Here is a 27,774-nt window from a genome sequence, read left to right on the forward strand (position 1 = left end):
TCAATGTTGAGGTATCTTCACCAGGAGACAAAAATTAAAGTCTGGCATTTTAACGCCCCTGTGCAAAAATAATCAATACACCCCAGGTTCCCAGCCGTGGTTCAGAGAGAGATCTTCCCCAAGAGTTAGGATGGCAAGATATTATTCCAGGGCAGAGGAAGAAGCAGGGAGCTGGTGGCAAGAGGTGGGAAGCCCCAGATTTCTTTGAATGCTTTGGAAATTACTCTAGAACCTTAGGAAAATATCAGAGGAGAATTTGTCATGACAAACGTAAAGCTTTGGAATATGTTGTTATGAAAAGCAAAAAAAAAAAAATTCTTGTCCCATTTCAGAATTAGTGTTAGATTTTTCAGAATGTGTTTGCACTCTAAGCTGACATTATGTTTAATTAGGTGATTGTAGAGATTATTCTAGCACCGTCCATAAACCTGTCCCACATGTAAAGCCACATTGCTTGCTGGCTGGGAATCAAGAAGGTGAGCAAAAGGCACTTAGCTGCTAACAGTAGCAGCCTTTAAGACCTGTACCCACTGGGAACACACAGATCAAACTGGCTCTTAGAGTCTAGTCACACATGGATATTAAAAGGGGAAAGTCACCTTCTGGGATTTTTCCAGAGCTTCAAATAGTCTTGCTTCTCTCAGCTCATCAAGCTTAAAATGGCTTCCTTTGTTAGCCTTCAACCCACCCTCACCTCCCAGGCTAAGGAGATTTGAAACCCCTCTCCCTGGGTTATGGGAGATACAATGGACTTTTCAGTTCACCATATTTTCCTGAAAGAAAATCTCTCTCATAAAAGCAACCCCAAACCACACACCAGTGTGGGGCCGGGGGAAGGAGAAAGCCGGGCTCCAACCCTGGTTCCATCACCCTACGGCAAGGCTGAGAGCTGCCAGGGGTCCTGTGTCAGATGATTAGCATCAGGTGATCCTTGGGGCCAGACAATTAGCAAAATAATCTGCCTTCGTCTAAGAAGCAGAATCATCACAATGCATTTATTGTCCTAAACATGGATGCGCTGATCAGGGCTTTTCTGCCGCGCACCCTCGGACCAAGAAATACAGACCACAGACCTGCTTTCACGGCAGTAGAGTATATCGGGTTCCATGCCATGCCCCCCGCCCCCCAAAGCACTATTAAATTTAAATCCAATAAGGAACCACAACTACAAGGATGTCAATTCCACTTGAAAAGCTTAAATAAGAAAAGCCTGAATTTGAGTTATGGCATTAGTTCCCGACAACTTCATAAAGTCACAGCACGCTTCTTCTCCTGCTTGAGGTCTGTGTACCTGGGAGTCTGATGTGGTTCTCACCTGTTTGAAGGCTGTCTGAGGCCTTGGCTTCAGGTCCTGGGGAAGTTGCGACTTAGGAAGGCCGGTTCCTGCAGGTAGGGAAAGAGTTAAGATTCAAATTCAAGTCTCTCTGAGGTTAGAATCTACACACTTCCGTACTTGTTGGTGCTTGAGGCTTCTCTCTGCCTAGCAACACATAATAGTCCTCGAGGTTCTGACTCGGGGCTTCAAAAGGCAAGGAACCCATTCAAGAAAGAGTTACCCCGTTACCCTCCTGAATTGCAACTTGGAACAATTACCCATTTTCCCACCACCGTGTTTTCTGGCTAAGAGACAAAGTGACTGCAGGGGTCTGGAGCAGAGGCAGTAAGCAGGTTCTTCAGAGAAAGTGGTACCTACGGTTCATAGGTGGGAGGAGAACTGGGAGAGAGGCTGGACCAGAGGAAATTAGCCAGGTAGAAGGAGGAGCCCGGTAGAGGCTCTGCCAAATCTGTGTCCTGCCTGGACCCAGGCACCACAGAGGGGCATTGCTATGTATTCAAGGTCATGGACAGGAGATATTTTGTGGCCAAGTTACCAACAATGTCTAGTAGTGTCCAGAGTTGGGTTTGGGTGGGCACATCAGCCAAATAAAACTTTCCTTGTGGCTTGCTGCTATTATTTTTCAGTGGCGGTGATAACTCAGAAAACAATGGTCGAAAATACACTTTGTCACCGTGATGCTCTCCCTCGTCGTGTGGCAGTGCCTCACTAACCCAGGTGGAGCCACACTCGTTCCAGTTTTCTGCAACCACCGTGCTTGACATTTGGAGGAGACACCAGATGCATGTGATTCTCCACTCCAGGCTCACTGTTTTACTCAGTCCCATCCCTCCAGCTCAGAGGTTCTCCACCCTTGCTGCAAATTAGGATTTCATAGAGAGCGTAATCAGCACGAATATCAGAGTCAAAAACAGAAATAGAACATATGTGGTGCCCTTAATAGAGAATGATTACAAAACACAATCTATGTACATATTTGAAAAGGTTCATCTTCATGCTTAATCCCAGTTTAGGACAAAGAAACTATCAACGGTCAGTAAATGCTGTGTTGATTTTTTGCTAGAAAACCAGATATGATAATAGTACAAATGAGTAAAGGTCAGAGCTCTGAGTCCATGCTAAAGACGATGAAATGCGACTTCATTCGCAGAACTCCATGCCTCTGAAATGATCCGTCAGAAGTTATAATACACAGTTATCTGCAATTATGATAATGTGGAAATAAAATATGTTAGGCGTTATCATTTTTTCCATCTCGAGAATTGCTTTTTCTTTCTTCTTTTCCCTTTTGTTTGCTTGCTTCTTTGAAATATTGAATGAGATGTGGGAGTCTCCTGCTTGACCGTTTGGTATATTATTTGCTTTTCTGGTGCCTTTGTACAAATAAGGAAAAGTGAGCTCTCAGGATCATTGCCTGGCAACGGAAAGCTGCACTTTTGGGAAAGAAAAAGGTGCCTGCCTCTTCCTCCAGGCAGGATGGAGCGCAGACTGGATTTCAGATCTCTGCTTCCTCCACCAGGTGTTTACGGGCAGCATCTGAAATACGCAGCCTGCACCTATAACCTTAAAGGCTTGCCCATAGTCAGTTCACAACTCCTCTTCTTCAGGGTCCTTCAAAGAAGGTTCTAAGGAACGTTAGAGGACATTGCTGAAATTTGCCGTGGTGTTTTGGTTGAGACAAGGTTTGAGAAGTTTTTAGCATTGGGTAAGAAGGGACCAGAGGTGTCCGATGTCTTGCAACTAACTGGTTTAGTTCTAGGTGGTGCTAAATGACAAATAATTGTTCCACATTCTGCAGGTTAAAAAAAAATTTGTTTTCAACTGGTATAATACCTGAATTTGACCTGAATTCTTTAGACATATAAATTAAAGAATTTATTTAACAGTTTCTATATGCATTACCTTTTCCAAAAATGCAACTACTGTGTAAACTAAGAGATGACTGTATTTTGTTACTTTACAAAGATTTTTCTCAACATTTTGGAAAATAGCACAATGAAAAGAAACGCAGGTCATAGGATTTGTGCTTCTAACACAAAACTCTTGTATTAGTCTGTATCACTAGTTGTTCTATTGATTGAATATATGTAGAATATATATTTATTTAGATCTTATTTCAAAATATGAAGTATAAAGGAAAGCGACAACAATATCCAGCTAACTATTTTAAATTGAGTTTTATAGTTTTACCCATAAAAGTCATCATTGTACTTCAAGTCTTATGTGCTTTTTTTTCGAATGAAGCAACAAAATCATTTAAGATCAAAGACACATTTTACAACAGAACATCTTAATAAAATTGTTAAAGATATGCCGCATCTCCAGGTTATCTTGTCTCTAGGATGTTCATAAATAGTCTTTTAATCAAAAAAGAACAAATCTTAGAAAATAGTACAAGTGATTATAAAATGTGTTAACCTATACACTACTAGAGAAAAGCTAATCTTACTAGCGGTATAAGAATTTACTACAATGGTGATGTTTTACTTTTTTATTAAGCAATGTTACTATTTCAAGAAGTCATGATGAGATGGCCAATAGTATTGAAAAATTAGCCTTGTAATGAACTTGCAACAAGCAAATTTTGGACAAGTACATGAACATATCCTGTAAGAAAATAAAGATTTATTGCTCACAGATTTGCAAGGAAAGAAAAGTTGTGAGAAACTATTATTTTCAAAATTACTGATAGAGGACAAAAAAAAAGATGTCAATAGTTGAAATAATTTTTAAAATATTAAACAGAAAAAAACCCTCATTTTCAACATCATTTTTGGTACCATAGATGGACCAGCTATGATTTATCACCAACAAGGTTTTATAAACAGTTTTAAGTATCATGATGTGTTAGCACTTGATTCTATTTTTCATAGAGAACCAGTAGACAAGGATCTTGGTGAAATGTTTCACAAATGAATAGATGTTTTGATCAACCTTAAGTTGATAAAATTAAAACTAATCCTTTGGCGTTCCCTTCCTGGCTCAGCAGTTAACAAACCCCACTAGAATCCATGAGGATGTGGGTTCGATCCTTGGCCATGCTCAGTGGGTTAAGGATCTGGCATTACTGTGAGCTGTGGCATAGGCTGGCAGCTATAGCTCCAATTCTACCCCTACCTCTAAGAACTTCCATATGCCGAGGGTCTGGCCCTAAGAAGCAACAACAAAACAAACAAGCAAAAAAAATTATTTAGACAAATTATTTAGAAACCTGTGTCAAGGCAAAGTTATTAAAAATTTATCTGACGTACTAATAATTTTTTTTCTGCATTTGTGATGGCTCTCAAACAAAGCTGCTTACAAATATTTTGTCCACTATATGATAGGGTTGTAGAGTTATTTCATTCAACTAATGACAAATTAGTGACAAATTCAACACCAAAATTAAAAGGTTGCCAAATGATGTGTTTATTTTTCAGAGTTCTTGATGAAGTTAAATGAGACATCCTTGAGATGCAACTTAAAGTAAAAGGAATTTTAATAGGAATTATCAATAAAAATTTTTTTCTTTTAAAATCACCTTTGTCACCAAGCATTTTCCTTGTTCTTTCCAGTTGTTGGCTTGGGTTAAATGTAATAATACTGATTTAGGCATATATTCCGCTTAAATGACTAAGCCCAAAGGATGAGATATAAAGAGCTGAGTGACTTTTCATTAGTGATTGAGTGGGATTTTATTTCTTGGAATGGGACAGGTCAGTCAACATTTGCATTTACCTGAGAAAGGAAGGAAGGACAGAGGCCAAAGAATTTAATCAGCCTAATTACAAAGTTATGAATTCTAAACCTGCCTCTTTGGAAATAAGCTAAATTACTTACTAGGGCATTTCCAACTGCCTGCTTACTTGGAAAGAGTTCCAGCACTATCTCACCATTACTACAATGTACAGTTATCATACTATTGCAATGGTCACTGTAAATACACTTAAAAACATCCAGTAAACTTGATACTAACTGTTTTAACAAATTAGAACTAAATATTACTAAGTTAGTGCAGTGTTCCATGAAAAACTTTAATTGTACTATGTGTTAAAGCTTATTTTAGAAATGTTTCATGCTATTACTCATGTATATATAGTAACTCAGTAATAAAACAACATTGTGAAAAAATGCATATTTATTTTGTTTGGGTTTCCTTTTTTCTGAGAAATGCAGTATTTTATTGAGCCAGTTGTTTTGTTAGAAAATTATGTTTTACATGAAATGTGCATCTCATCACAGTCTACTTTCAAATAATGTCATACTCACTTTATGAGTTACATAAGAAGTTTAGAGTCGTATTTTCCCATTTTCCCCTCCAATCCTTTGTAATTTATTTTTCACTTCTGTGCATATTATAAACTCCACATTACATTGTTACTTACGTTGCTTTAAACAGTCACTCGTATTTGGAGAAGTTGGAAAAATTAGAAAATATCTTTCATATTTGCCTGATACTTGCTATTTCGAAAGCCCTTAACTCCTTCATGTAGATCTGATCATGGTACATTTCTCCTTTAGACGTAAGAACATCCTTTAACATTTCTAATAAAAGTTAGAGAACAAAATCTCTCAGCTTTTGTTTGGGTGAAAATATATATTTCATTTTTTTTTTTTGAAGGATGTGTTTGCTGCTCTAGGATTCTTTTTTAAAATTTTATTTTTATTAGCATATAGTTGATTTACAGTGTGGTGCCAATTTCTGCTCTACCACTTGGTGACCCAGCCATACATATATATACATTCACTTTCTCGTGCTTTCTTTCATCATGATCTACCCCCAGAGATTAGTATGGGTCCCTGTACTGCAGAGTAGGAACTCATTGCTTATCCATTCTAAATGTAACTGTTTGCATCTTCTTCACTGACAAGAATTTTGTTTTGCTTTGTTCAGTATTTTCAAAATATCATTCCTGTCCTCTGGTTTGCATTGTTTCTCATAAAGTCAGTGGTAATTTTTATCTCTGTTTCCTGGTACAGAAAAATGTCTTTTTTCCCTCTGGCTGCCTTTGAGATTTTTCTCTTTCCCATGGGTTTCCAGGAATTGTATTATAAGGTGCCCCTTTGCAGTTTTCTTTGTGTTTCTACCATTTGGAGTTCATTTGATGTCTTGAACCTGTATATTAATAACTTTCATCAAGTTGGGAATTTTTTTTAAACATGATTGAATGTTCTTCAGGCATTCTTCTATTCTCCCAGTCTCTTTTCCTGGGACCCCAAATTACACATTTATTAGACCTTTCAGATGATCAAGAGGGAAACTGGGAATCTGCTTTTTCACGTTGAGTACACTTTGATTTTATTTGGAATGATGTGAATGTTATAATGTCAATGTTCTTTGTTTTGCTGTCTTCCTTTCAAGAGTGTGGAATTTTTGCTCCTGCAGTAGTTAAATTACACGTGGATTAGCTTAGGTCTTTGGAGTCTTGAGATTCAGTTTTACTGGGTCAAACCTTAAGTAACTGGTTTGGCCCTACTCTACGGTGTGGCTTTTCCGGGACCTCTCCTAAATATTGCACATGTTTAATGAGGTCCTTCCACTCTGATTAGACCAAATTCAAACTAGTCATCAGGCTTGCACAGGCGCTAGTAGTTGCTCACCCTATAGCTCCTGGGGACTTCTCTTTTCCCAGTAGATGCTTTTATCCAGCCTCATGGAATTCAGTCCAAGATTCAAGGGGACTTGTGTGCAAAATTTCTGGCACTTTCTCTGGACTTCTCCTTTCTGTCTGGATCTCTGCCCTGCACATTCTATCTCTCAGCCTCCTTGAGCTCTGATCTCAGGCCCAGGTTCAGCAAGATGGCTGGGCTCCTTGGAGGCTGTGCCTCCCTGTGCTGTGGTTCAGAACCCAGCTTGACTGTGCCGTAGTCCAGAACCCAGCTTGAGACCAAAACCTAAAGCAATCAGATGACACGCCTTACTTTTTTCCCATCTCTCGGGAATCGCACTGGCTCTCATTCAACATCAGAACACATTTGTTCAGATATGCGCTGTTGACAGCCGGAAGGCTATTCCAGGACTAGCTCCTCAACCGTGACTGGAAGCAGAGGTGAGTTGCCTATTAATTCTGATTTTCCTCTTATACTTCCCCAAGAAACAGATCATAAAACAGTCTTCTACAGCCTCCTGTGTGTATTACCCTTTTCTTTTCTTAATCCCTCCTCTTCTCCCTACCACCTGCCAAAATATTTGGCCTTCAAAGTCTTAATAAATAGCAGAAACTGAAAGTATTCCCCAACACGTGGCAGGAATTTAAGCTAGAAGATATGTTTTCTGTGCTACTCTGTCACGACTCTGCCTTAGGTCGTTCCGTATAAATTATCTTGACCCCCCTCTTACAAGTGAGATCTAACTCATTTGTCAGACTGTCACACTTCCCCGTTCTCTACTCTCTTGCTCTGCAGTTTTCCTTGGCATGTTATCCCAGCTTCAATTAAGGTTATTTCTTTCTCCCTTATACACGAATGAATCGAAGTCATTACAACCTATCCAAACACTGGTTTTCATTTTAGTGTCACTCAGACCTCTGCTATTTCATTTTCCTGCTTTTCATACAGGGCAGACTTTTTTATCTTTTTACTCATTGAGAATCCAGACTCACTCATTGGACTATCTTCTAAGTAGCCCTGTGCAAGTGTTACATAATGAAAGCATGTTGTCATAAATTGCTTTTCTTTTATTTGTTCTTTTTGTGATATTTACATAGATTATATTAGTGTTTTTGAATTATGTGTGTAGATAGATATCATTTGTTACTTTTCTTTCAGCACAGTGAAAAGCATGTGACAGGAGTGCCCGTTGTGGCTCGATGGGTTAAGCACTCAATGTAGGGTCCATGAGAATGCGGGTTTGATCCCTGGTCTTGTCCAGTGGGTGAAGGAGCCAGCACTGCCACAAGCTGTGGCATAGGTGGCAGGTGTGGCTCCAATCCAATACACACACACACACACACACACATATTTTTTGTCTTTTGTCTTTTCAGGGCCGCACCCACAGAATACGGAGGTTCCCAGGTTAGGGGTCAAATCGGAGCTGCAGCTGCTGGCCTACACCAGAGCCACAGCAACACCAGATCCGAGCTGTGTCTGCGACTACATCACAGCTTATGGCAACGCCCGATCCTTAACCCACTGAGCGAGGCCAGGGATCGAACACGCAACCTCATGGTTCCTAGTTGGATTCATTTCTGCTGCGCCACAGTGGGAACTCCCCAATCCAGTATTGCTGCGGCTGTGGCGTAGGCCTGCAGCTGAAGCTCTGATTCAACCCTTAGCCTGGGAACTTCCAGATGCAGCCCTAAAAAGAAAAGAAAAAAAAAGCACATGTGAAATATTGGCTATAAGGGGGCATTGTGTCTGAGAGTGTTGGAAACCACGGGTTTACTTATTTAAAACAAATTAGTAATTACTTTCCAAGTTCAAAGCACTGACTTATATAAAATGAAAAGGTGGAATAGATATCTTCAAGGAGTTCAGCCTAATAAAAGGGGTACCCTGGAGTTTCATGAGTCTAGGGCTCACATCTGTTTGGCTGGCTGCAGTATGCCCTTTCCCTACAACAGTCACTGAAACAGAGAGGGCGCTCAAGAACTGCACCTTGAATTAATGAAGGTAGGTCTTCAAAGAGCTTAATCAAAGGCAGTCAGTGAAGAATGAACTAATTGTGGTACAAAGGGAACACCGGGAGTTTAGGAGAGGAAGATATCAGATCTGCCCTGTGACCATCACAGGTTTCTTGCAGGATGACATTTTCTCCTTTACACCGTGCCGTGCAAACCAGATGGACACACAGGAAGCCGACAAGGTCATCTCAAAGTTGGGGGACAAGCAAAGGAATGCAAAGGCAGAATGACATGGACGTCTGGAAGACTGATCCCGACACCAAGTTTGTCTGAGCCTTAGTAACTAGTTCAAGAAGAAGAAGAAGAATCAGGAGAGAGCAGGCTAAGTTCAAGTCAGAGCTGGCCAAACTGTAGAAGGGAATGACACGCCACCGACGAGAGAAACCATTTATGGCGCAACAAAAATCACACTCCAGGAAGGTTACTCTGGCACCGCTGTGCAAGGAAATTATGATACGCACAGGACTTCACCTAAAAGATCTTCTCCCAATCAAATGCCCACCAAATGCGTGAGCTGCAGAAAAACCTCCTTTTGAAACCAGTAAACCTCAGAATGACATTATTATTTTTAATATCCTGTACCTGCCATGGAAAGATAAAGAGGAATTAGGTGGCACAGAAGTCATACATGGGTTTAGGGGCAAAAAAGAGAGACTCTGTCTGAAATAAAAGGAGAATGTAATGAGAGATTAAGAGGTTCACCCAGGAACTTGAGGGGTTTGTTCCTCTTCATTCTTCAATATGGACAATTTTACCACCATTCTGGGCACGAGGCACTGGGACGAAACCTACTCACGGTGGTTTCAGTTTCAAGAAAGCTGCCCCCCACGAAAGAGGACAGACTGGACAGCTCAGCTTTGGTTCCCAGCCAAAGAACATCGGAAGATGCATGACTGACAAGACAAGACCCCCGCTTCGTGGGAATTCGCTATTTTTGAACTTTCCTGGATGCTTTATCATTTCTTCTCAGTCACAGAGACTCTGGGTTGTTTTTGTTTTTATTTCTGTTTTTTTTATTTTTTATTTTTTCAATCTGTTTTGGCTTTGCAGTTACCTGAGAGAGCTAGACCTTAGACTCCAACGGCATCTTCTGTGCCGCCATCCCCCGAAGCCATGGAGTCATTCAACCTCTAAGACAATGGCTGATAACTATTTATTCCAAAGACTGAGCTGCAAGATAAAGCCTCCTCCAAAGACTCCAGCTAAGATGACACATGGGGGCTGGAATGTGGATGCGAATCTGCACTGGTCAGAAGAGATGGATAGTCCTGTAATCTTGTGGTCTAACATTCGATCCTCAGCACACACCACAGAAGCCCATTACCGGCCCAGAAATCCCCTGGTTACTTCCCCCCCACTCCCTATGAAAATAATTGCTAGTTCATGCCCAAAGATTAAAACAGCCGCAGCATGAAACAACTTCAGTGTTCCTCTTAGCATACTTATTTGCTTAAGGCTTCTTCCAGAATATCCCATCAGTCAGAATTCCAGGCAGTGCTTAAAATGGGCAACGTTGCTACGCTTTCATCTCGGGCTATTTTGACTCGGTCCCAGGCTCTTCCTCTAAGTGGGGTGTGATTTTTATTTTCATTCTTTTTCATATAAATCATACCTTTCTTCCATTTGATGTCTCCTGGTTGAGCTATGGTAACCAGGAATGAGCCTTCTTCCACGCTAAGTAGAAGAAAAAAAAAAAAGGCAATGAAGGTGTTGTTTTTCTTTTAATCTGAATCTGAACAGACAAAACCTTTTTTCTTTCTTTATTTTAACAGCCGCCTTTGCAGCTGTGGCCTACACCACAGCCACGACAACACTAGGTCCAAGCTGCATCTACATAGCAACTTACTTCCATGCCAGATCCTTAACCCACTGAGTGAAGCCAGGGGTCAAACCCACATCCTCACAGAGCCAACATCCAATCCTCAACCTGCTGAGCCATGACAGGAACTCCGAACAGATAAAATCTTTGCATGTCAAGTAGGCGAGAGGAAAAACCAGCATTCTGTGAATGGATAGGGTGATTCAAATTAATGTGGGCAATTGAGATGTTAATTCTCATCAGTTGGAATCATTAATTTTAATTATAATTAATTCTAATAGCCAAACTCTTGCCAATTTTGTCATCATCTATTGCACAGGTAGGAAAACATTTGGCTGTAAACAGCACTGAATACACTTAAATGTCCTAAACAAATTAAAAGAGGTTCACTGCCCAGTATAACATGAAGTCTGGGGTAACTGGTTACAGAAGTAGGTTCAGTAGCTTGGCAATGTCATTAAGGACCCAGGCTCTTTCTGTCCATTCACCATCCTCCACACAGAGGCATGGGGGGTTGTCACTGCGGAGGCTTTGGTTAGAGTTGTGGCATAGGTTCGATCCCTGGCCTGGGAATGTCTGCATGCAGAGGGCATGGCCAAAAAAAAAAAAGGGGGGGGGGGCGTTGACATGAAAGAAGAGTGAGCTCCAAGCCTTAGGTCTATGTTCAGGTCCGGAAAGAGGAAAGAGTCTGGACCAGGGGCATTCGTCCACGTAATTAGAAAATCAAAAGCTCTCTCAACAGTCCCAGATGAGACTGCTTTGACATTCTGCCCAGATCTGTCACATGGCTACATCTAGCTGCACAAAAAAAAAAAAAGGCCGCAAAGACAAAGCAATATTTTGGGCAGCTTTTATAGGTGGAAGTAGGCAAGAGAGAAGGAGATCAGGATTGGGCACAGAGATAGTCAACCAACAGTATCTGCTAAAAAAAGTAAATATTCAGTTAAAGAGCCTCTTAGCCAGTTCTAGCTGCTATAACAAAAGGCATTTATTTCCCATAGTTTTGGACACTGGGAGGTCTAGCATCAAGGCCTCAGCAGATTCGCTTCCTGATAAGAGTCTTCTTCCCGATTTGCAAATGGATGGCTTCTTGCTATATGCTCACTGAGTAGGAAAAGAAAGATCTTGTCCCTTCCTCTTTTATAAGGACGTTAATCCCATCATGAGGCCCCACGACTTAACAATTCCCTACCCGAAGCCCCACCTCCAAATACCATCACAATAAGAATGAAGGGAGTTAACGAATCCGACTAGGAACCATGAGGTTGCGGGTTCGGTCCCTGCCCTTGCTCAGTGGGTTAACGATCCAGCGTTGCCATGAGCTGTGGTGTAGGTTGTAGACGCAGCTCAGCTCAGATCCCACGTTGCTGTGGCTCTGGCGTAGGCCAGTGACTACAGCTCCGATTGGACCCCTAGCCTGGGAACCTCCATATGCCAAGGGAGCGGCCCAAAGAAATAGCAAAAAGACAAAAAAAAAAAAAAAAAAAAAAAAAAAAAAGGGATGAAGGTTTCCACAATAAATTTTGGGAGGGAGCACACAGACATCCATTCCACAGCAGAAAAGACTATTTGATTAGCATCTCATAGCTTTTATTCATTGGTAATAGAATTCTTATAAACCCTATTTTTAAAGAGACGTGGTCTTGTGGAAAGCAAACAAGTAGTTTTCAGGGTCTGACAGTCCTGAGAAGTGCCTGTGTGCAGGTGCACTCTGGGGCATAGAGAGGATGATGCACCCAGGTCTCTTGACAGGTATGGGGAGAGGGTGGACAAGCAATTCAGATTACTATGCAAATAACTATAAGGTAATATGTGACACAGGCTATGGATCTGTAGCGAGCCAAAGGCAGACTTCAAAGGAAGGAGAAATTATTTTTCACTGGGGAGAAAGTTTTGCTCCAAAAAATGAGTTACTTGACTATTGTGTAGAGAGTGGAAAGAGACTCCTTGCATAAATGACTTTCTAATGGTAAAAGTTGAGATACGAAGGCAAGCTTGTGTAAGAGATAAAAATGCCCAGTGTAAGTAAAAACAACAAAAACTGCTGCAGGGATAAGAGTCTGCCTGACAGTGTTTGAGCAGAGTGCCAAGGATCAGTGCCCTGGATTGCCCCTGGGGCAACGTGAATGTGAGCGTTCTTGATAAGCCCTGAGGTTTATATACCACCATCAGCACCTCTGGGATTTTCATGGCCCTTAATCATTTCATCAGTTTGAGATTCTAGGGTGCTTTGGGACTGAGAAATGTTTGGTGTGTTAGAGAAATACATAACAATTTAATTGTGCTTGGAGACAGAGGGGCTCAATGAGGGAGGCTAATTAAGAAACATAAATAAACCTGGAGTTCTGCTTTGCCTCACATCATATCGTTATGGTTCAGAATGAACTGCTAAGCTTCATTACGAGTCAAAGAAGTGATCAGAGTCAGGGATTTGGGAACAAGACTAAGGGCTATATGTCCCATATAAAATATAATCTACTACATGATCAAATTATTATTGCTATTGTACATTTACTTTTATTGCACATTTACTTCACCAAAAAAACCACCATGGGGCATACATCATGTGCTCTGGTGTAATCTCTGAATCCACTATAACATTTTTTACTTAATCCTCACATTAAACACATGAGATGAATATCCTCATTACTTTTATTTTCTAAATGAAGAAATAAGATGTTCAAGTGACACACTCAAGATCAGACATTCTTCCCTGGGTACCTAGCAGGTGACACACTTTGCTTTGAATCATGACTTATGAGCCACCCCCCCCTCCCCCAAGAACCATGTTTTTAATCATCATGTAAACTGTGATATTTCTGTAACCCAAAGAAAAGACAAAAGAACTCTGGAGTCAAGGAGAGGTTGGCCGATTCCAGGTCTGCAGATATTTATCTTGAAAACAGGCAATGAAATATAAACACGTTTGCTATGGAATACTCAAATGCATATGGAAATTTTTCCATGATTAGATGTGATAACATTTATACAGCTAACAATACTATGTGAATGCTTGTTTCCATAGCAGCATAATTAATAGTGCTAAATGTCCATCTACCTGCAGGAGTTGGCAAGCTTTTTTGGTAAAGGCTATTTAGTAACTATTTTTGGCTTTGTGGGTCATGGAATTTGTCACAATTACTCAGCTCTGCTTTTGAAGTACAAAAGCAGCCATAGATAATATATAAATGAATGAATGTGATTGTTTCCAATAAAACTTTATTTACAAAAACAAGCAGTGGTGGACCTGAACTGTGGTCCACAGTTTGCCAATCTCTGTGTTAGAGGGCTGAAATCATTCCATTTCATTGAGGAAATTCTAAAAGATGCTACACTTGCACACAACAGAAAAAGATGCATTTGAATTTAAGTTATATCTAAATCTTATGATTAAAAAGGGAAGAGGTCAACATGATTTTTGTTCTTACTTGCAAATGTAATAAATGGTAAGAAGAAAAGGATTTATGCTAAATGAGAAAATAATCCAGTAATTCATAAGGAAGACTTTTTAGCTGTCAGATTAACTAAACATTGGAACGTACTCCAGAGGTGATATTAGCACATAAAATAATAAGAACCGAGTAAAACTCAGTATCAATCAATCTATACGTGTTTAATGCTGTAAGTCCTGTTGGAGAAATACAAAGATTAGGAAACAAATTGAAACAGAAAAAATGAATGTTAGAAAGCTAAACATATTTCACTTATGAGAAATTATCATGTGGTTAGTTAGTACTGCTATTTATTTAATGGTGAGGAAAATGCTTCCATGGTTAAGAGGGCTTAGGTTACTTGCATAATTAAAAGTCTATCTGAGAGCCGTCTCTAGAGGTAAGAAAGAAGAAAACAGATTAGCCTTAACAGATTTAGCCTTTTAATCATCTGAAATCATGGAATGTGTTCATATAACTTCTTAAAATCAATTTATAGCTCTATTACTCCATAAAGCAGGCACCAAAATGACCACACATATATGTACACATATATATGCATCTATGTATACATGGTGTGTGTGTATACACAGGATATGTACATATATTTTATACACATATGTACATTAGTTATTTTTCCCTATTCTCTGTAGAGTACATACGCAGTGCATATATTATACATGACATGTAGTGTATATATATGCACTGTGTATATCCTATGTATGTACAGTATATAAAGTATACATAGCATGTATGCTGTATATAATATAGATGGTATATGAAGTATACATAGCATATATGCTGTACAAGATATATGTAGTATATGAATGTAAATCTACACATATATAGTGTGTATACAGGATGTGTGGTGCATATATACATATATATTGCATTCCACATATATATATATCTACTGTAGAGAGAACAGAGGCTAATATTGGTAAGGTACCTATTACCAATATTTCCACATCATTTTTCTCATTAGAACATCCCATCAACAGATAATACCAAAAAAATGCAAAGTAATTTAAGCAAAGATAATAGTGAATTTTTTTTTTTTTTTTTTTTTTTTTTGTCTTTTTGCCATTTCTTGGGCCGTTCCCGTGACATATGGAGGTTTCCAGGCTAGGGGTCGAATTGGAGCTGTAGTCACTGGCCTACGCCACAGCCACAGCAACACGGGATCTGAGCCACATCTGCAACCTACATCACAGCTCACGGCAATGCCGGATCTTTAACCCACTGAGCAAGGTCAGGGATCAAACCCGCAACCTCATGGTTCCTAGTCAGATTCGTTAACCACTGAGCCACGATGGGAACTCTGTGAATAGGTTTTTAAGAAGAGACCAATGCAACCTTACTGCACATCACAGACAGATGGTTTGAAGTTTCTGCCCTCTCTTTCCCCAACAGATGGCACAGAAGAGAAAAATGGGACTCATGTTAGGTCATGCGCCAAATCATCTCTCTTCTCTAAAAGGTGGGAAAGCCATCAAACTGGTAAACAAGACTTTTGTAAGGGTGCATAAAACATATTCAATATTTGGCAGCAAGGGATTTCCATGAAGCTTTCCTGGGGGTTAATAAATCAACAGAAACCACTTACTGAAACGTTTTCATGGGTCCTGTGGAATTCTAAGCAAATATCAGGTTTAAGAATGAAAAGTCAGTTATATTTTCAACATAATCTAACGTTCAAAGGAGTGTAAAAGATGCTTAAGTGTGAATATTTTATGTTTCCCTGCTCTCAGCAGTAATCGCAGCCCATTAAAAAGAATGCTAAGCCATAGCTGTTAGCACTGGCAGAAGCCCAAGGAAACACTGAACCTTCACAGAAGGGGGCTAATTGCTACACCAAGAGGTAATTTCTTAAGGAACACTGAAGCCCTGTATACTCCCCAACGTGAGGCTGAATGCCACAATCTTATGTGAATATCGCATTTGATCATCTCGGCCTTTTGCTTGGTGGACTTCAGAACAAGCTCAGTTCAACGATACAGACAGGTAGAGGGAAGAAACGGAGAGAGAGAAAACTCCAACACCGTTTTTCTCTGTGGCTCCCATAAACCTGCCCCGCCCCTGACCCCCCGCCAGGAAATCTGACTGCTCCGTAAAGTTCCTGGTGACTGATGAGAAAGGCTCATGCAACTATCAAGTCAAGGGGCAACGTCCACTTTCTTTATTTGCCCAGATCTGGTGCTTCAGTCATCTTTTGCGAATTAAACAATTTTCTACCACTTGTCAGAGTTGGTGTTTTCAGAACCACATCACACTGAACTAGCCCTTCCTCTCAGCACAGTTTAGACCAGTGCCATGTGGCTTTATTAAACATCAAGTGACAATAAAGTGGAGGCCCCATGAATCCCTTGCCTGACGTCTCCCTTTTGGCAGAGTTTTGTCTCAACCCTATGGGTGCCTGGTTGTGTCTTGAGCTTATGATTTTTGTTCTGAAGGAAGAGCCCCCAAAGCAAGTGTGAGGGCAAGGTGGTTCTGAAGAATCATTTTCCCTAAAATGTTGCATGAGTTTCACCTCTTTGTCTCACTTTTTAATAACTGTAACAGCCAAATTTACATTGAAGAAAAATTCCCTTGAAAAAATAGGGTAAAGATGAAACAGTGGTTTCTCTAAAATGCATCACTGATGTGTCTAGCTTTTTCTACTTTGCAGCTTGGTCCTTTAGGCATCTCTGGTCCTCCATAAATGAGTGTTTGTGGAGTCCTTGTTTTGCTCCTGGCATCAGGTTGAGAGCAATGCCATAACAGAATACAAGAGGCATACAGCGCATGGCCCCACCCTTATGGAGTCATCAGTATCCTAGGAAAGATTAGAAAAAAAGAATTTATATGAAACAAAGAAACATTTTATCATAGTCACAATATGAATGATAGCAGAGAGGGCTCGCAACATCGGCAGATTTTGATGGGTCTTTATTCAGCTCCTTTGTTGAACTTCTTTTTGGCTTCATGCTTTCTTTTCTCCTCTTCTACCATTTTTTTCTGTAATGCAATGGCACTTTCTTTCCCTTGATCTGCAGATGCTGAAAGCCAATATCTGGACAGTTCACAATCCACTTAGCACCATCCATCCTTGAAGGGCTTCACAATCAAAATTATGTCTCACACTTGAGCCCTTCCCCCAAAACACCCGCATTTCTTCAGTGTCAGTCAGCGAGGTGTTTGGGAAAAAATACCACTTAAACCAGATGACACTCAAGCATCCCCTACCTTCATTTTCCTCTTCTCCTTCAAACCTTCCGTGGACTATCCAGCTTTGAAACATTCTATCCTCTTCTAAGACTGTACCCTGACCATGGGTCTGGTGGTTGCAACACTATCTTTAAATCAGAGGAGAGAACAAGAAAGGCCCCTTTCTCAGCTTCGGAGGGCTGTTCATCCCATCATCTCCTCCTCATTTAACAGCAAATCCCATTACTATTCCTGATCCTTTCTTATTTAGAGTTGGACGTGCCAGCTGCTGTACTTGATACTAGGAGAGAGAGGGGACCACTCCTCTTAGAGAGCACCAGGAGCAGCGAGCCCTAGGTGGACATAATGCTTTCCAGCACCAGGGTGGGGGGCTGTGCACCTGTCCTCTGGGGACCCCAGAGGACTGAAGGCAGACAGGGTTCCCACTGGAGAGAAAGAAGGGGCTTGGCTCCCCCAGGATGCAGATCCGTGTGGCTTCAAGTTGCGTTCTCTTCCCCCCTCTTTCTTCTCTCAGTTTGGAACTCCAAATTCGCGCCCTGGCTGTTCGTAATTAATACTAAGCATGACATTTTCTATTTGTACCTTTAAAATATGCTCTAAAGAAAGAAGAATTTTTAATTTTTTTCCTGTCAGTTTTATTTTTTCATTCTTTATACCTCACAGATGCTTCCTAAATGAGACCAATGTATATCGCTAATGAGGGCAGCCTCTCTCCTAGATAATTTTTCATCTGTCCCTCATGCTAAGCAAATCTGAAAGTCATTAAAGGTCACTATTCAGCTCACAATATGAAATCAAACATACACACACGTGAACACACACACACATGTCCATGTGTCAGTCCTTTTTGTTTTGTTTTTTAAAGAAAGCTGCCTGGATGAGGATCTTATTTCCTGCAAGTATTCCATTGAGGAATGTCTTAGCTTTTTAATCTTGAAGCTCGTCTCGGGATTTATCTAAAAGGAATTCTTTTGGTCATCGAGGTCTACACCCCTTTTCTTTCTCTCTTCTCCTTTTCAATTGCCTTTCTAAGGAATTGGAAGAAAATGCAGGCAGATGAGTAGTTAAGTAAACCCAGCACCATGCATGTCCCTTGGACCTGAGCCGGGCACATGTAAAGGTCTCCATTTGCCAAAAACACACCAGGGACCTCTTAAGCAATCCAGAATTGCTACATGTGTGCAAGAGCTAACATCCCGAACACAACAGAAATCTGTAATTCAATTATCCCCTGTTTCTCGTACATTCTTCCTCTGAGCATCCGGATACGCTGAAGCATGAAGTTCAAAGTGGAAACTACGGAACCCACCCCCTGCATGGGGACGGCCTTGAGGTCAGGCCCTCTCCAATTCACAGAGGCGCAAAGGAGGAGGAAGGGGCACTTGGCGCTACCCTCAATTAAGCCCCCGGGGAAATGGGAAGGAAGGGAAACAGTAACAGAGGAAAAAGCAGACAAAGGAGAAACCAAAAGCAGGAAGAAGAGTCAGAGTAACAAAGCCAGGCCAAGAGAAACTTTAACCAAGTGCTAATTTCTACTGCTCCTTGAGTGCTCTTGGGGGTGCGGGGGTTGGGGTGCTGATAGCATTCTTGGGAACTGGTCCTCAAAAAAAGGGAGGATGTCTTTGCAGGAGTTCAGAAGGACTTCTTTTTGCTGTTGGCCTGTTTTCTTCTTAAAAGGAGATTTACCCGCTCCGGTCTTTCCCATGTGCAAGTGTTCTGCTTCTGAAAGTGGGATCCTCAAATACACAAGACATTATTCACTACCTGCATATGATACGAAAATGAGAAAAAAGGGATCCCCTGGCAGTTTTGCTCACATTTATTACAGTGGGCCAGGTCGTATTCCATAAAAATGAGTAACTCCCAGCAGGCAAAAAAATGTATAGAATGTGCTGATCTTGAACACAGATTATTTATATAATATATTTTATCACCCAAAGACCTTACAAAGCTGGGTTTCTCTCCTGAGATCCACTGTTAATATTTCAACCTCTGTATATGCCAAATGGAAACAAAGACTGTCTGAAAAGGTAAATACAGCGCTGTCATTCTTCTTGGCACAATACTTGTGCAGTATATTTAACTAGAGTTACTATGAATATTAGTACTTTTTTTTTTTTTTACAAGATGTGGCAACATTATGCAATTAATGTTGCACTTAAATCCTTTTAAGCACCATGTGTTAGGCAAGGTTCTTCTGATTGCAAGTGACAGAAACCTAACTCAAATTCATTTAGAGGGAATTTACTGGTTGATACTGAAACATCTCAGGTTATCAAATGAAGGGTTAAGTAACCAATTCATTGGAATGATACAGATGCTGTTAGCCCCTCAAAAACAAATGAAGGAATTCCTGTTGTGGCTCAGCTGCAAAGGAAACCAACTAGTACCCATGAGGAACACAGGTTCAATCCCTAGCCCTGCTCAGTGGGTTCAGGATCCGGCGTTGCATGAGCTGCAAGGTAGGTCGTAGACAGGACTCAGATCTGGCATTGCTGTGGCTGTGATGTAGGCCGGCAACTAGCTCTGATGCGCCCCCCAGCTTAGGCACCTCTGTATGATGCAGGTGTGGCCCAAAAAAGAAAAAAATGGAGCCAAAGTTTCAAAACAGCTGGGATTTTCTTTCATTTTGTTTTTTAAGCTTTCATTTTTTTTTTCCCCCCGTAAGTTGGCGTCCCTCTCTTTTAGTCCACATTTGTTCCAAATTGCAGGGAAATACAGCCCCTGGCCAGTCCTAGGCTTCACATGCTGCAGCTTTTAACAACAGAAAAGGTTTTACCCTTTTCCTTATTCCCAGTTGGAAAACCCAGAGAAAGAATTCGGACTGGCTTGGCTGTATCAGATGCCAGTGCTAAGTCAAAGAATCACCCTCATATCAAGTATCAGAATATATTCTTCCTTGTGCCTGCAGTGCCTTCTTCCTGTTTAATATCTACCCACGTGCAGTGAGTGTTTTCTCTTCCTTTCAGTTCAGCACCACGAGCAACATCATGAGAAGTAATCTCAGATGCTGAAGATCTTATGTGAAGTCCTGGATGGGCTACTTGGAAGCTGAGACCTTCAGGAAAAAATCACTCAACTCTTCAAGTTGGAGTTTCCTGCTCTATGCAATGGAAAAAAAAAAAAAAGAGAGAGAGAGAGAAAAAAAAAAAGAACCCTTTCTCAAAAGAAATGCAGATTGATGCAACAACACAGTTGAGTCTTATGTTCACATAGTTTCCAGCACTATAAGACAGTTTTTGCCTTTTCTAGAATTTCATAAAATGCAATGATATACTATGCCCTCTTTGGCTTGTGGTTTTTCGCATTCAGCCTAATGAACATAAGTGATTCAGTAATACATATATACACATTCATTCTCTTCCATATTTTTTTTCCACATAAATTTTCACAGAATATTGGGTAGAGTTCTCTGTACTCTACAGCAGATCCCCACTGGCCAATCATTCCATATACCTCAGTGTGCATATGCCAACTGCAAACCCCCCATCCACCCCCACCTGTCACTTTAAATTAAATAAAGTTTCAGGCCCAGCTTTGCTTTGAATTTAACAGAATTTCAGGTCCGGCTTCCTACGGGCACTTGTTAAAAGTCATAACTCAGATAGGCTTATGCTGAGGAGGGTGGAAGCCCAGTGGGAGGGCTCCAAAGCCAGGGTCTGAAGACTCCTTTCCAGCAAGTGTGAGATGCCCTCCTCAGCACCACCAGGGTCTCCAGTGGCCAAATCTACCAGGTCTTTTCCATCGGCTCGGTTCCTCTGAGGTCCCTTTTCTCTCCCCCTCTCTCCCCTGATGAAATCTTACTGATCCAATGACCTGTTTCTTCCAGGATCAACTGAATCACGAAATAGTGTTCACGACTGACAGCAGCTTCCTGGGTTACCTCTTCAAGAGATGTCTGCATGCGGATTCTCAAAGCAGAAGCCAGTGATCCCATAGGCATGAAGCTCTCATGCAACCAGGCAGAGGCATGAGGGAGCACCGGGGCCGAGGTCCCATCCCAGCATTCCTTACGTCCTAGGATGTGTGCAGCTTTTCTCTGCCTGGCAAATAAATGTGTCTACTTTAAAAGCCCCACTCATTTTCTCCTGGAAACTGTGTGGAAAAAAAAAAAAAAAAAAAACTTGGTACATGGATATCAAGAGACGTATCACCGAGTTCTGGTCGTGGCTCAGCGGTAATGAACCTGACTGGCATCCATGAAAATGTGAGTTTGATCCCTGGCTCTGCTCAGTGGGTTAAGGATCACGTGCTGCTGTGAGCTGTGGTGTAGGTCGTAGATGAGGCTTGGATCCTGTGTGGCTGTGGCTGTGGCTGTGGTGTAGGCTGGCAGCTATAGATCTGATTCAACCCCTAGCCTGGGAACTTCCTTATGCTGTAGGTGTGGCCCTTAAAAAAGAGAGAGAGAGAGAGAAAGATCAGAAGAGAGCCCTTGATTTCTTGTAAGTAAGCCACCAAAACAGCCTCATTTGTTTTTGTCAGAGACCACTATGCCAGAGCTTCGGGTTCTAGGAATTGATCAAGACCTAGAGCTTGAGGGGCAAGTGTGGTCAGGGTCACTGCAACACCACACGGCTGGGGTCCCGCTAACTGTCCGGGTGCAGGTCTGCTTTGCTTTAATGACGTGGAGCAGACTAATCAACGGAACAGGCTACATTTTGGAAAATGAATGGAGCCCAGTACCGGCGACTCTTGGGTGGAGTGTGTGTTAACCCTCTCCTGAGCCAGAAATGGGACCTCTGAGGTTTCTCGTGGAAATTACAATATTTGTGGAATCGAAAATAGAGAAGCGGCCAAATCTTCGAAGCTGAATGAGAATGACTCACTTGGGGAAGATACTTCGCAGGCTGTACAAACATCGCTCAGTCACTGTCAGGACTGGAAACGTCCTTCAGTGGGCTCTGAAAAAAGCCCTTTGGGTTCAAGTCCTGGTGACCACAGAGAAATTAACTTCTTTGCATCTTTGTTCCCCCATTTGCTGGTTTGTTGTTGGTTTTTTTGTTTTGGGTTTGTGTGTGTGTGTGTGTGTGTGTGTGTGTGTGTGTGTGTGTGTTGTCTTTTTAGGGCCACACCCCTGGCTTACGGAAGGTCAAATCGGAGCTGCAAGCTGCCAGCCACAGCCACAGCCATGGTAACGCCAGATCCAAAATGCATCCTCAACCTACTCTGCAGCTTGTGGAAACACTGTATCCTTAACCCACTGAATGAGGCCAGGGATCGAGCACATATCCTCACCCACATGAGTTGGGTTCCTAACCCACTAAGCCACAATGGGGAACTCCCTGTTCCCCCTGTTTTAAATGGATATGATGAGAGTATCTATCTCAGATATTATGAGAAGTAAGAAAGGGCTTTGGAGCATTTTGAATGCATTTTGTGCCTGTGTCACATAGTAAATGCTCAACAAATATCCCTCATGCTTATCTAAGAATTGTCATCTCTTTATCATGTTTACTACACATCAGAGTAGCTGGACAGATATCCCCAATAACAGTAACCACACAGACATCTCTCTATCATGGGAATGAACTCTATGCTTGCATTTAATTCTTGCTTCCAGGGATTTACGTTTCTAAGTAAGTTGCCCAGGCTTAGCATTCTCCAAGCTTAGTCAATTATCGGTGAGGGGGATGGCCCAGCAGTACACTGCCAAATAGGAAGAAAACAGGCCAGCCTCCCTGGCCTCGTGCAGACTTAAAATCCTGTGATTTGGGGCATAAAACTTTCAGATGACTAATCCACAACGTGCCTATGTCTCCAATAGTGAAAGACGCATGGACATATTTTATTAGGAAAGCATTTCTTTGGGGCTCCCAGTGCTAGGTAACAACCCTTTCCCTCCTAATCCAACAAATGTCTTTCTCTGCTGAGCATCAGTTATTCAGTCCAGGACCGAGCAGTTGTGTTTCATCACCAGATGACCCAACTGATCTTTTATCTTTGTCAAAGTCCTCTGTATGTTCTAGACGGCACTCCCTCAGAAGTATACATATTTTTATGGTGGAGCATAAAATAAGCAAATGCAATGATACATCAAATACACACTGACAAGTTGAAGCAGCAGTAGTACCACAGGGGACCCGGGTAAAAGTGCTAAAAAAAAAAAACAAAAACAAAAACAGAATTTAACCCTTTAGAATACTCAGCCAAAGCTTCCAAAATAGGCAAATTCATTCATTCACTCTGAAAATGATCTGGGTATTTTCAGTAAGGATTCAAAGGCAGAACTCGGCATTATTGACAGAGTTTCTATGCGTGGTTTTCTCAAACTCTGACAAGTCCATGGACCTTTTAGATCTTGGGAGAAAAGATGAATCTCTGTCAATGGGACATGAGAGAGAGACAGCATTGATGGTTATGAATGAAAAACTAGGTGAGTTTTTTTTTTTTTAATGCAAATCACCTGAAAAACTCAGACTTATCCTTTGAAGAATAAAAGTATTCTTGAACCTTTACAGCAAAGCATCTGTCCCCAGCCCTCTCCACATGGAGGGGATGCAATGAGAAGCCCTTCACCCTCCTGTAGTTTAAAATCTGGTGAACACGGATAATACATCAATAATCAAACAAATACATGGTACAATTCCGGGTAGTGCAGTGAATGAAAATGGAACAGGGTAAGATATAGAGACAATGGGGTTGGGAATATTGCAGCAAGGGGTCAGGGGAGACAGACTAGTCTGGACCCCTTGTTTCTGGAGCACCATGATGGAGTCAAGTGGAATCCCTTTGTGTGTTGATATTGATGGAGTCAGATTTAACTCCACCCTCTTATATTTGTAACTATGCCTGACCTTGGGTCAAAGGGAGGGACATAAGGAATGGTTGACAGACATGCTGGCTTGCCTGAAACCCCCCACTAGCAGACTTTCTGAAGTTTCTTTCAGCCCTGGAATAAACTCTCCTTTATCCATTTATCTCCAGAAGCTAAGATGCACTTGTCCCCAAGTACCCCGAAAACTAGTCAGAAGGAAAGAGTGACTATGCTTTAAAGGGTTTGGGGTTCCTCAACTTGCAAAGTCAGTATAAATAGACTGTGTTTTAAAAGGTAAGCCAGAACACCCTCCCCCCCAAAGGTGGAAAAATAGAGAAGCTAAAAATAAATGACTAAAAGAGAAAAGTTCCTGTAATTTTAGGTTTAAAATACGAGGTTGAGTAATCAAGGAAAGTATTTTTACTGCCTTGTCAATATTTTTCCTGGAAGCGCGAGTAAATAGACCTTCTTCAGATCTGCAGTGTGCGTGCCTGATGGTCTTAGGTATCGCTGACCACAGAATAACTTTATCCCTAAGAAACAGAGCAAACAGGAACTTTGTGGTTTTAGCATTCCCCACAAATAAGTAAATATATGGATGTATATTTTTAAAAGGTTCAGCGCCATAGGACAGATCATTTGGGTCTATTCGAGAAGTGTTTCCCCTCTTGTGGCATCTTGCGTACAAACCTTTCCACTCATTGAAAGGTAGCCCTGTTGGCCGAGACGGGTCATCCTATTTTCTGTGTCATTCATACTCCCTTTCAATTTACTGATGAATGCCCAGCAGTGGTGCAGAAAGCAGAAGAGAGGGCGGCCCTTCTCTAAGTTGAGTCCTCATTTATTTACCCTGCTGGTGAAAAGCCCACTGGCTTTCATCTCTTCTGAATCTGTGGCCAGGACAAGCAGGGGGTCACAAACGCTGAACAGAGTTTAAGGAGGGGGAGGTAACATCATAAGAGCCTTCGAGCACACACTGCTCACAGTTCTAGCTGTCCCTGAGTTTTATGAGGCCTTTGCCCAAAGCCCAGCTGCTCAAGCAAGGGGAACAGCATGTGGTTTTGTTGGCAGCCAGGAGCTCTGTCTCTAATTGGGGCATGCTTCCACTGGCTGATTCATTAGGCTGTACTGGTCCTAGGGTTTAACACAAATCCATCAATTGAATAATTGGCACCCCTTAACTTGTGGATCCTTGATTATTTGATGCTGGGTGGAAAGTAGGTGCTGGGATTGTCTGGAGAAACAAATAGCATATCAGATGCCAATCCATCACCTCGAAAGCCACTGATACAGTGTGTGTTCTCCAGTCAGACAGGATGAATATGTCTTCAGTCTTGACTTGGCCAGTGTGAACCCTGCAGGGTTAACAGAGAGGAAGGCTCACTCTCTCTCACCGGACCATTGAAAAAAGTCCAATGGAAACTAATATCTCCGTTTGTCAGATGGCTCCTGGCTCAAAAGGTCACTTGGAGACCGAAGTTTTTAAATTGGTAAATTGGTAAAAAGTCATAATTTTACCCCAGAAGGAAAATATAATTTTGCTCTTCTAGATTGTTTGGCAACCTCTGACTTCCTCAACATGCCAAAACGTCCAGTTTATTCAGTCAAAAAAACCAGTCAGACCAGTCATTTTCAAGCAAATAAAGGAAATATTTCTTCAAACAGCAAGTAGCAAATGATTTCCAAGACATTGCGTGGGTTGAAAATATCAGCTGCTCTAAGAAAGCCTTAGATAAATCTACTGTGAATCAATCCAACAGAGTTTTTTGCGGAAAAGCTAGCATGTCCTAAACTCATCCATAACCAGACTAACACCAAAAAGGACAGTCACCACATTTTTATACAGAATGGCTGCAAAAGCCAAAATGCAAAGTTAAATGTGAATTTTCTGATGTTCTTGAATTTGATATAATGTGGCCAAAAATGAATGAATAAATAAATAGATAATCAGCTGAGCATTCTTCTGCCATGTCGAGGCAGCCTTGTTTTTACCTCCTCCCAGGACATATCGGAGATGACTGTCCTGTATACCGATGTTGTCCTCACGTGTGACACGTCCATGCTTATTTCTCCCTCCAGAAAAGCAGTAAACAGTAAGCAAGGAAGAACTGTTCTTTTTCCCACAGTGTCTTGAGTCTGGTCCTGTTTATCTTCTATAACAATGGAAACAGATGTATTCCTGTGCTTACAGCTTTCCCAGATGTATTACTCGGAAATTCCATCTGCTCTTCAGAGATGTTGCTAGTTTTTCAAGTAGCGAGGGCTTTGCCAAGTTAACTGCTTGACTCAAGACGTCACAGTCTCTGCGTGGGAAGCCCCCTCTGCAGTAGCTGGGGTCCTCTTGTCGTGCCCTGTGATCATAAATGCTCAGCCAAGTGGGCCTCTGGGTGGAACTTAAAGTTGCTGGAAGTACTGTGTGACAACATAAGGAAGACCTGGAGCTCAGAATCAATGAAGAATCAAATCGCTTTAATCCTACCATCAGTTTTGGTCAGAACTGATCCCAAGGCTCTGTGCAATGGCTGGGGTCAGGCTGAGGTTGACTATCCCTGGTTATGGGAAGAAGCAGAGCTTGAATCTGGGTAGAAAGTAGGCAAAACCTGACCATCAGACTCTACTAGGGAAGGCTGTTTTGAAAGGAGGATCTTTCCTTTGCTGTACATTATAGTATTCCTTCAGTAAGGGTGCTTGTTTCATCCACTAACTTTAGCCTTTACCAAAAAAGCACACAGTTTTGTCTTTATAATTCTCCCTACCGGAGGAGGCAGATTATGCTAAGCAATAAAGACTGTACAAGGATGCTCAGTTTGAAGCTGTGTAAAACTCAGCACTGACAACAACAGTAAACTATACCCTTTTTTTGGAGTTCCCGTCGTGGCGCAGTGGTTAACAAATCCGACTAGGAACCATGAGGTTGCGGGTTCGATCCCTGCCCTTGCTCAGTGGGTTAACGATCCGGTGTTGCCGTGAGCTGTGGTGTAGGTTGCAGACGCGGCTCGGATCCCGCGTTGCTGTGGCTCTGGCATAGGCCGGTGGCTACAGCTCCGAATTGGACCCCTAGCCTGGGAACCTCCATATGCCGCGGGAGTGCCCCAAGAAATAGCAAAAAAAGACAAAAAAAAAAAATATATATATATATATACACTTTTTATTTTTCATTTCACACAGACTCATCAGCCAAATTGACTATATTCTGGGCCATAAAACAAATGTTAATGAATTTAAAATAATAGAAATCCAAAAAAGTATGTCCTTGGATCATAAAGGATTAAACTAGATACCAATAACAGAAAGATATCTGAAAAAATTCCCTAAGTATTTAGAAATTTAAAAAACATGTCTAGATAACCCATGATTCAGATAGAAGATCTGGAGAAATTTTAAAATACTTTAAGCTGAAAAAAAATTGAACTGCAATGTAACAACATCTGCTGGCTGCTGAGAAAGCTGTGATTACAATTTTCCTACATCAGGAAAGAGAGATATCACTCATGATCCCATAAACAAAAAAATAATGAAATGCTACAACCAATTATATGCCCCCCAAATTCAATGATTTATAAATTGAATTGGAATTGAAGTGGAACTGACTTATTCCTTGAAAGACACAAACTATAGATATTTAT

The 27,774-nt window shown here is 41.4% G+C and overlaps 2 long non-coding RNA genes across 2 annotated transcripts in view; one reads left to right on the forward strand and one right to left on the reverse strand.

The window, feature by feature from the left end:
- LOC110255627 overlaps nucleotides 767-27,774 on the reverse strand; it is a 52,417-nt gene continuing 25,409 nt past the window's right edge. The window contains exon 3 of the long non-coding RNA XR_002336184.1: nucleotides 767-1,383. This is a non-coding gene — a long non-coding RNA (uncharacterized LOC110255627). The remainder of the gene's footprint in view (nucleotides 1,384-27,774) is intronic.
- LOC106507893 lies at nucleotides 7,071-21,465 on the forward strand. Its single transcript, XR_001304255.2, has 3 exons — nucleotides 7,071-7,365; nucleotides 20,364-20,588; nucleotides 21,224-21,465. It is a non-coding gene; the product is annotated as an uncharacterized LOC106507893 (long non-coding RNA).

Source organism: Sus scrofa, chromosome 10 (genome assembly GCF_000003025.6).
Source record: "Sus scrofa isolate TJ Tabasco breed Duroc chromosome 10, Sscrofa11.1, whole genome shotgun sequence".
Lineage (NCBI taxonomy): Eukaryota > Metazoa > Chordata > Mammalia > Artiodactyla > Suidae > Sus > Sus scrofa.